The sequence below is a fragment of the Lemur catta genome, chromosome 12 (genome assembly GCF_020740605.2).
Source record: "Lemur catta isolate mLemCat1 chromosome 12, mLemCat1.pri, whole genome shotgun sequence".
In the NCBI taxonomy this organism is placed as follows: Eukaryota; Metazoa; Chordata; class Mammalia; order Primates; family Lemuridae; genus Lemur; species Lemur catta.
In genome coordinates this window covers 72,897,894-72,906,867 of record NC_059139.1, presented here as the reverse complement: position 1 = coordinate 72,906,867, position 8,974 = coordinate 72,897,894, and the positions used below count along the sequence as shown (strand labels likewise).

Sequence of the window (8,974 nt, the reverse complement as noted above, 5' to 3'; positions counted from 1 at the left end):
TAGTAGAATGGGTTCCAGCTCTATCCAGGAAAATACAAGAGGTGCTATATCACCATTGTTTCTTATAGCTGAGTAGTACTCCATGGTATACATATAACACATTTTATTAATCCACTCATGTATTGATGGGCACTTGGGTTGTTTCCACATCTTCACAATTGTGAATTGTGCTGCTATAAACATTGGGTGCAGATATCTTTGTTATAGAATGTCTCTTTTTCTTTTGGGTAGATGCCCAATAATGGGATTGCTGGATCAAATGGTAGGTCTACTTGTATCTGTTTAAGGTATCTCCATATTGCTTTCCACAGAGGTTGCACTAGTTTGCAGTCTCACCAGCAGTGTATGAGTGTTCCTTTCTCTCCACTTTGTTTTATTGTAGATGGAATAGGGACAGTTTAGACAAGATCCAGCTATTTTGAAATCATTGCAGGCAATTTCCAGTGCTGTCTTTAAGAGTTTGCCCATCTGTTATTAAGATTTGGGAAATAATTGGCACACATCTAGTTAATTATGGCTGTGCAACAATAACAAAATAACAAAACAAATTAGATCACTGTTCATTATTGATCAGCGTCTCAGCATTTAGCCTCCTAATCAGTGAAAAAAACTGAATCTAACTGAAATGGTAAATTTCACAGTGCCTTTAAGATATGAGGTTTCAGTACATCTTACAAGAATAGAAAATGCTAGTGTCGTGTGGGTTAAAATACATTAATTCCACATAAAGCACTCTACAAAAGGAAAGGATATTTGATTTGTATGGCTTTAAAGTTTTAACAGATGAGTCTATCCCTGTGAGACCACAGACCATTTACCATCACTAGATTGATTTCTTTCAATGCTAAAGGCTTGATGGTACTTTTCAGTGCAGTTCATTGTGAGCAGAATGATACTTCAAATACACATTAGCTAAAGAGTCTTCAGAGGCTGCATTGAGATGAAACTCTGAGTGGCAGTGGGGATAGTAGCATTTAATAAGAAGCAGAATTCTTGATGAACTTTACATACAATAATAAAACTGTTGACAATAATTTCTAAGTTTCTATATAGGCATTGAAATAATCTCATAGCCATGTGATTAGTTCACTACTGTTTTAAGACAAGGTAATTTGTAGTATTTTTTAGTATTTTTTTTAATTTATTCAATGTACATTCTGTATTTTTTCCTAACATTATTTTGTCTGTAAGGTGGATACATTTTCAAGATGGATACCCCAAATGACAGCAGATATCAATTAAAGGGAACATGCAATATTTCAATATTAAGATGTTGAAATCTAATTTCTACTAAAGGGAATTTTATTTTATAAATATTCAGTTAAATAACATGGGAAAATCCGGGAGACAATACTGTAAAATTAAGACACAAAATTAAACACCATAGTCATCTTTAAATGTGAGAATTTTAGATCATTTAATTTCCTTTTTTAATGCTTTTCTATATTTTCCTCATACTCATTTCTGAAATCAGAAAAATATATAAGACCATAATCATTTTAAGGAGGAAAACGTGTTAGGGAAGTTGTCTACCAGAAGTTTTGCCTATCGTAAACAGTGAAAAGGGCTGAAGACTATGAAATCTCTTTTGAACAGACCAAATGAAGCAAATGAATGTGGGTGTTAAATTAATTTTTCATGATAACTATTCCCAAATTTGTTCATATCTACTAGGTTATTTGTGGCTCAAAAATTAATTTAAACTTCAATAATTATGTTCATTGTACTCTGTTATCAAAATTAGACAATTTTCCCTGTCACTTTATCACTTTGGGTTGTACAGTGGGAAAGAAAAGAAACTTTTATCTGAGGAATGCGAACCTCTTCAAAATTATCAGGCCAAGAGAGGCATGGGAATGAGACAGCAGTCACATCCCACTTCCCCCCTCAAGCTAAGTAATCATCTTTTGAAGCTGTTTGCTCTCCCCACAAGTAGCTATAAGTTAACCTATCAGTGATGCACGCTGAACACCATAGCTCATACAATCTATAGACGATCATTAATCAACGTTATTTCTATAAACCAATGAGAATTTCTGAAGAACAGCTTTGTATCAGCCCACTCCCTGCCCCCCTTTTGGCTTTTAAAAACCTGCTTGTAACAAACGCCCAACGGAGCTCATATCCAAGGTTATTTGGGTCTGAGTATTCCAGGCAGTGGCTTTCATTTTGGCTCAAATAAACTCTATATATTTTGTGCCTTGGTTTCTTCTTTTAGCTTGACAAAATATATGTGTGTGTATTTTTTATATATATGTTTATATATTAATATATATCTTAACATATATGTGTTATATTTTATGTTACGATATACACAGATATGTGTTAACACATATATAGGTGTATAGGTATGTTAAGATAGAGATATGTGTGTATATGTTAAGATATATATATGTGTGTAATGTCTGTGTGTGTATGTAAATAGTCCTGGTATGGTGTGGGGCTAAACTTACCACCCTTAAATTTGTTTTCCATTTCCTGTCTACCTAATTCATTAAGAGTTCTTCATATTGATGTCCTCTTCTCAATTTTGTTACTGCTTATTGTCTGACCTGTCCAGGTGAATAATTTGGATGTAGAGTTCATGCCCCAGTGTATGCTAGCTCTGTTTTTGCAAAGACATAAATTCTTTAACATTCTGACACCCATTTTTTCCCCACTCTTCCTGCCATGGTATACACTCAAAAAACATTTATTGATAGAGCGACTTGAAAAAATGTTTTAATGTCATGTCAACTTAATGTGATAATGTGCATAGTGGTCCACTCTCCAATGTAAAGGTGAAATCTCTCTCAATTCCCCATGAACATTTATTGCTTCACTGTGAGTTCTATAATAATCTCATCATATTATGGAATAAAACTTTTTGATTTTTAAAATCTGATTAAGTTTATTCTTGCTTAAAATTAATCCTGTAAAACATTCTTACCTTTTCTCAGTTTATCACCAAAATTCATACAAGAGAGAAAGAGAAATGAAAATAATTTGAGCATAAATTCTTGAGCTAAACTACTGAAAAATTATAGAGTTAGCCCTAATTATTAAATCAATGACACTATTTTATATCAAAAAAGCAAACAAGCAAACATGTCAATAAACAAACAAACCCAAACAAGCTAGATCTGTCGTTTATGATAATTGGGCATTGCCTCATGAAAGAGTAGCCCTCCTATTTGATTACCTGCTCCAGTTTCTGCCTATTGTTTTAAAGACCTAGTTCTTTTCCATAAAAACTTAGCTGTAAATGCTGCTATTTGGGTTACTAGGAAATTGAGCTCTCTCTATCAATGGCTGTCTACATCTCTTGAGAATTTTGGATTTTCAGAAAACAGAAAGACAGAAGTTGGAGAAGGAGACAATTTTTGGCAACAGATACTGGGGTGTATATATTTGTTTTGCTGTTGTAGTTTACTGAGTCTGAGACTCTGTAAATTGGGAGGTAGTTGTAGGATGAGCATCTTGTAAGGACAGCTGAACTACACCCATTTAATTCATGCTAGGAATGGAACCATACCTGGGACTGTGGAATCAGCCTTCCCTTGAGTTTCAACCTTAAGCAGTTTCAACCTTATGGTCTCACTTGATTGGTGAGAGAGGGAAGCTAAGGAATGTCCACAATTCCTATATTCCTTTACAGTGTGTAGAGATCTTGCCTGCTTAGAGGATGAGTAAAATGGGAAAAAGGAAACTAATTTAGAGATTATAAAAACATACCATAGAAGACACAGGAAATTGATAATTTTGAAATTCATTATTTCAGGTCCAGTTTATTATCTAAGAATATATATCCTTAAGAAGAACAATTTACTTCTAAGGAGCAAAAATAAAAACTATAAGAAGTAAAAGAGGCAATAAAAAGACAAGAGGAAAATAAAAGATTTTCAGCTTTTCTAAAATTTAATAGTAAAATTAAAATTCTTACTGGACGAAGGCAATAACAAGATTGTTTTCAATAGGCAAAGTCTCAAAATGTACAATGAAGAACTTCAGAATTATAATTAATTGAGAAAAAAGTTAATGTAAAGAATTCAAGAATGGAAAACGAACAACCAGGACCTAAATGTCCAGATAATTCCAAAAAACTGAGAGAGTACTGAGAGCGTGTGTGTGTGTGTGTGTGTGTGTGTGTGTGTGTGTGTATGTGTGTTGGAAGTGGGGTGAGTAGGGAGTGTGATAAAACTGGCTTAAGTTAGAAGAGTAATCATTAAAGAGATTTTATTTCTTTTATGCTGAAATGAAATACAGATTTAACTATATATATAGATAGATAACATAATAAGAAAATAGAAATCAATAGAGAAAAAAACTAAAGAAAATAAAAAATAAAAACTTACAGGGAAGTATCAAAGAAACTACAAAGATTCTAGTATAAGTCATATTATGGACTGAATACTTATTTACACCCAAAATTCATATGATCATGGCATTATGAGTCAGGGTCTTCAGAAAGTAATTAGAATGAGATGAGGTCATGAGGGTGGAGTGCTCCTGAATGGGATATGTCCTTATAAGAGTTCCCAGAGAGCTTGCTTTCTCTCTCCACCAAGTGAGGAACACTCCCACAATGAGAAATCAGCAATCTTGAAACCCAGAAGAGGGCCTTCACAGGATGGAACCATGATGGCACTCTGATTTTGGACTTCCAGCCTCCAGAACTGTGAGAAACAAAAATGTTCTATTGTGTATAATTCACTCAGTCTATGGTATTCTGTAATAGTAGCTTGAATGGTCTAAGGTCAAAACAAAATCAGTGTATTTAGAAGAAATAAAACTAAAACCAAACGACACAGAAAGATGAAATAGAATCAGTAATTTTGTGCCAGATGTGTGCAAACAAAAAGCAAAACATGGATGGCTAGTCTATGTGGATTTTCAGTTATAAGTGGGAAAATGGAACATAATTATGTATTGGTAAGAAATGCAATTTATTTTGGAGTGGAATTAATCAAAAGAAATGATAAATTTTTTTATTACATAGTGTGAGAAGCTAAATTCCAAGATGTCCCCCAGTGACCACTGGCCTTATGTAATCTCCTCTCCTTGAGTGTGGGCAGACTATGTTAACATGATAACACTCCCATGATTATGGCAAATTATATGGCAAAAATAAAGAAGTAATTATGGCCTCAAATCAGTTAATTTTAAGATAGGGAGATTATCTTGGGTGGCTCTGACCAAATCAGAACTGAGCTTTTTCTGGAGAGAGTCAAGGCTTGAGAGCCTAAGTTAGCTGCTTTCTTTAACAGGTTTTCTCCCTATAGCATTTCAATAGTAGGATACAATGTTTCACATTCACTCACCTAGATAGTTTCTCTATATTTTACATTTAACAATTTTATTTCAATTTTATAATGTCTGTAAAGTAAATAGAACCAGAAAAGCACTAGCTTCTTTGCTATAAAAATATTCCAAATAATCAGTTAAAAAACTCAAATATATCAACTTGAACTTCTAGATTTCCTATGAATCAACAATTTTTTATGCACCAATTAATTATACATGAAGAAATGATAAATTGAGAGAATCTATAATTGTTATGCGTTATATTGGTTTCTTTTTTTTCTGTATAAAAATTTTATTTTATTTTATTTTTTTGTTTTTTATTTATTTATTTTTTTTCTCTCTCTCTCTTTTTTTTTTTTATTTCAGCTCATCATGCGGGTACATAAATTCAGGTTATATACAATGTCCATGTCCTGCCCATCCCCCCGAGTCAGAGCCTCAAGCGTGTCCATTCACCAGACAGTGCGCCTGGCACTCACCATGTAGTCAAAAAATATGGAACGCTTCACGAATTTGCGTGTCATCCTTGCACAGGGGCCATGCTAATCTCTGTATCGTTCCAATTTTAGTATATGTGCTGCCGAAGTGAGCACTACATTGGTTTCTTAACATTTCTTTTAATATGTTTTAGTTTTCAAATCTTTTACAATTCCAATTTCTGTGTTATAAAATCTCAGAGACAGTGTATGAGTGTTCCTGTCGCTCCCCATCCACGCCAACATGTGTTGTTTTGGGACTTTTTGATAAAGGCCATTCTCACCGGAGTTAAGTGATATCTCATTGTGGTTTTGATTTGCATTTCCCTGATGATTAGGGACGTTGAGCATTTTTTCATATGTTTGTTTGAACACTCATACACTGCTGGTGGGACTGCAAACTAGTGCAACCCCTGTGGAAAGCATTATGGAGATACCTTAAACAGATTCAAGTAGACCTACCATTCGATCCAGCAATCCCATTATTGGGCATCTACTCAAAGGAACAAAAGTCATTCTATGACAAAGACACCTGTACCCGAATGTTTATAGCAGCACAATTCACAATTGCAAAGATGTGGAAACAACCCAAATGCCCATCAATTCACGAATGGATTAGTAAATTGTGGTTTATGTATACCATGGAGTATTACTCAGCTATAAGAAATAACGGTGATACGACATCTCTTTGGTTCTCCTGGAGAGAGTTGGAACCCATTATATTAAGTGAAGTATCCAAAGAATGGGAAAACAAGCATCACATGTACTCACCAGAAAATTGGTTTCCCTGATCATCACCTAAATGCACATCGGGGAATGATACCAACTGGATATTAGACTGAGGTGGGGGGTGGGGGGAGAGGACGGGTGTATGCCTACATGATGAGTGCATTGCGCATTGTCTGGGGAATGGTCATGCTTGAAGGTGCTGACTTGGGGAGGTGGGGGGTGGGAGGAGGGGATGGAGGTATGACTACGTGGTGAGTGCCAGGCACACTGTCTGGAAAGTGGACACACTTGAGGCTCTGACTCAGGGGGATGGGCAGGACATGGACAATGTATATAACCTGAGCTTTTGTACCTCCATGATGAGCTGAAATAAGAAAAAAAAAAAAAATCTCAGAGGCTTTGTGTCTGTTTTTACAAAATAACAATTTTTAAAATATGAGTTTTTATTGCTTATTTTAAAGTACATATTTACTTTCAATTTCTAGTGTATTAAAAAGAGTTGGTATACTATAACTGGAAAAAATAATTACAAATTAATTACAATAGTTACCACCTGTGTATTCCCTAATTTTTGTATACCATTAGATGTAGCAATTTTTAATTTTAGACATCTCTTAAAAAACTATGAAATAAATTAAAACTAGAGGAAATGTAGAGGTCTTTGCTGTAAGATTTGATGAAATATTAGTAAAATTCTTGCTTCATAATGTGATTATTATTGTCTAAATTATTACACGTGTAGTTCTTTTAACAAATTACATTGAGCCAAATTAAAAATAGTAATTTTCTGCTATTTTCAGTGGTCTTCATCCTGTGCTCCAAGATGCCCAAATATAAGAATTACCTGAAGAGCAAGTTTATATACACATTCCTGGACTTTATTTCTAGAAATTCTAATTATATAAGTCTGGGGTAGAGTTTGGGTTTTTTTTTTTTATTTTACTAAAATATCCCCAGATTACTCTGAAGGTGCTCAAGGAAGAGATGCAGAACAAAAACCAGAAAGGTATTCTTTTATCTCCCTCTGCCTGACTTTAAACAGAACATCCCTACTTTCATATCATTTATGTATTAGGAATACACATAAAATTTCATTTGATGAAAGAGTTGTATGAGTAAAAAATGTTTGAATATCACTGCATTATTTCATCAGAGCTAGAAAGAAAAATCAGAGAAAATTACTCTATCTGTACAGAGAGGTCTGAGATGTAGATCATACTTACTCAAAAAGCAAGGCTGGAGCTTAATGATAGATCAGTGCATATTTTATTATGTGCATTTCTAGAAACCAGTATTATTGTTAACAAAAAATTTTGTCTAATAAATTTGGTCAAGCCTTGAAGAAGCATAAAGTTCTGAATAATCAATAGGCAAATCCATTTTGGTCTCCCTTCTATTAGGGAAAAACCAAGAAACTTTAAATTGATAGTTCAAAATGAAACATTATAATTCCTTTTCTGATTAGGATGTAGAAAGTAGCAAGAGAATGTCACTTACCACCTAACAAGAAGAAAAAAAAAACCAGATAATTTGCAAAAATCATAATTCCTCCTGAAACCATTAGAAAGCTACAGTTGCAAGGTAACTACGTAAATTGAATGACAGAGTGATAGCATCTGCAAGGAAAGATGAGATATAGCATTCCTTTTACTTTGACAGGTCACTGGAGGCAGAGGCGGTCACCACACAATTAGGTAAGAAGAAATCAGCTAAAATGTTATGAAATTCTTAAAGCCCTGGTATAGGCTGACATGTTAGTTTTGAAGCTGGATTCCAAGATGCAGGAGAATATGCATTTGCTCACAGACTACTTCCCAGACCTCCACCAGGTAATTAAAAGAGAGATTGGGGGCTGTGCAGGAAGCTGGCGAGAGTCCACCTTGGGTGCTCAGTAGGCAGGAGGTGCTCAGCTGGCACTGGGAGGCAGGCATTGATCACCACCTGTTTCTGTACCTACTGCAGCTTGAAGCAAAAGCTTAAGGGCCTTGGGGGAGGGGCAGAAAACACTCTCCTGCCCAGGGTCAAGGTTAAGATTCATTGTTTTTTGAGCAGAAGTAAAAGCAAAAATCCTCTACTCTTGAGAAGGATCAAGAAACCGTTTATACATGCTGAGAAGCAGAGGCCTGCTTCTTCTGGAGGAAGTTCAGGAAAGTCTCCTGCCCAAGAATACCACAGACTCAAGGCAGAGATTGGTGGCCTTTGGGCGAATAGTAAGAGTGCTGAGAAAGCACCACCCCTGAGGCTCAGGTGCACAAGCTTTTAACAAGACTGAAGCTGTGCCAAGAGAACAGATGCCTCCCTCCCCCCACCAACAAGAAAAGCACTCTACCACTGGGGGAGGTTTGAGACAGTGGAGCAGGACACCCCCAGGGGCAAAGGTGTGAAGGGACTGCTACAAGCTGAAAGTGGAGCAGGGACACTGGGAAAAACTATTCAGAACAACAAGCCACCCTATAAGCACAGGGTAACAGTAGGCCTCCCCTGAA

At 35.4% G+C, this 8,974-nt stretch overlaps 1 non-coding gene across 1 annotated transcript; it reads right to left on the bottom strand.

Moving 5' to 3' along the window:
* Positions 1–5,772: 5,772 nt before the first annotated feature.
* LOC123648688 lies at positions 5,773–5,876 on the bottom strand. Its single transcript, XR_006738714.1, has one exon. It is a non-coding gene; the product is annotated as a U6 spliceosomal RNA (small nuclear RNA).
* Positions 5,877–8,974: the final 3,098 nt, after the last annotated feature.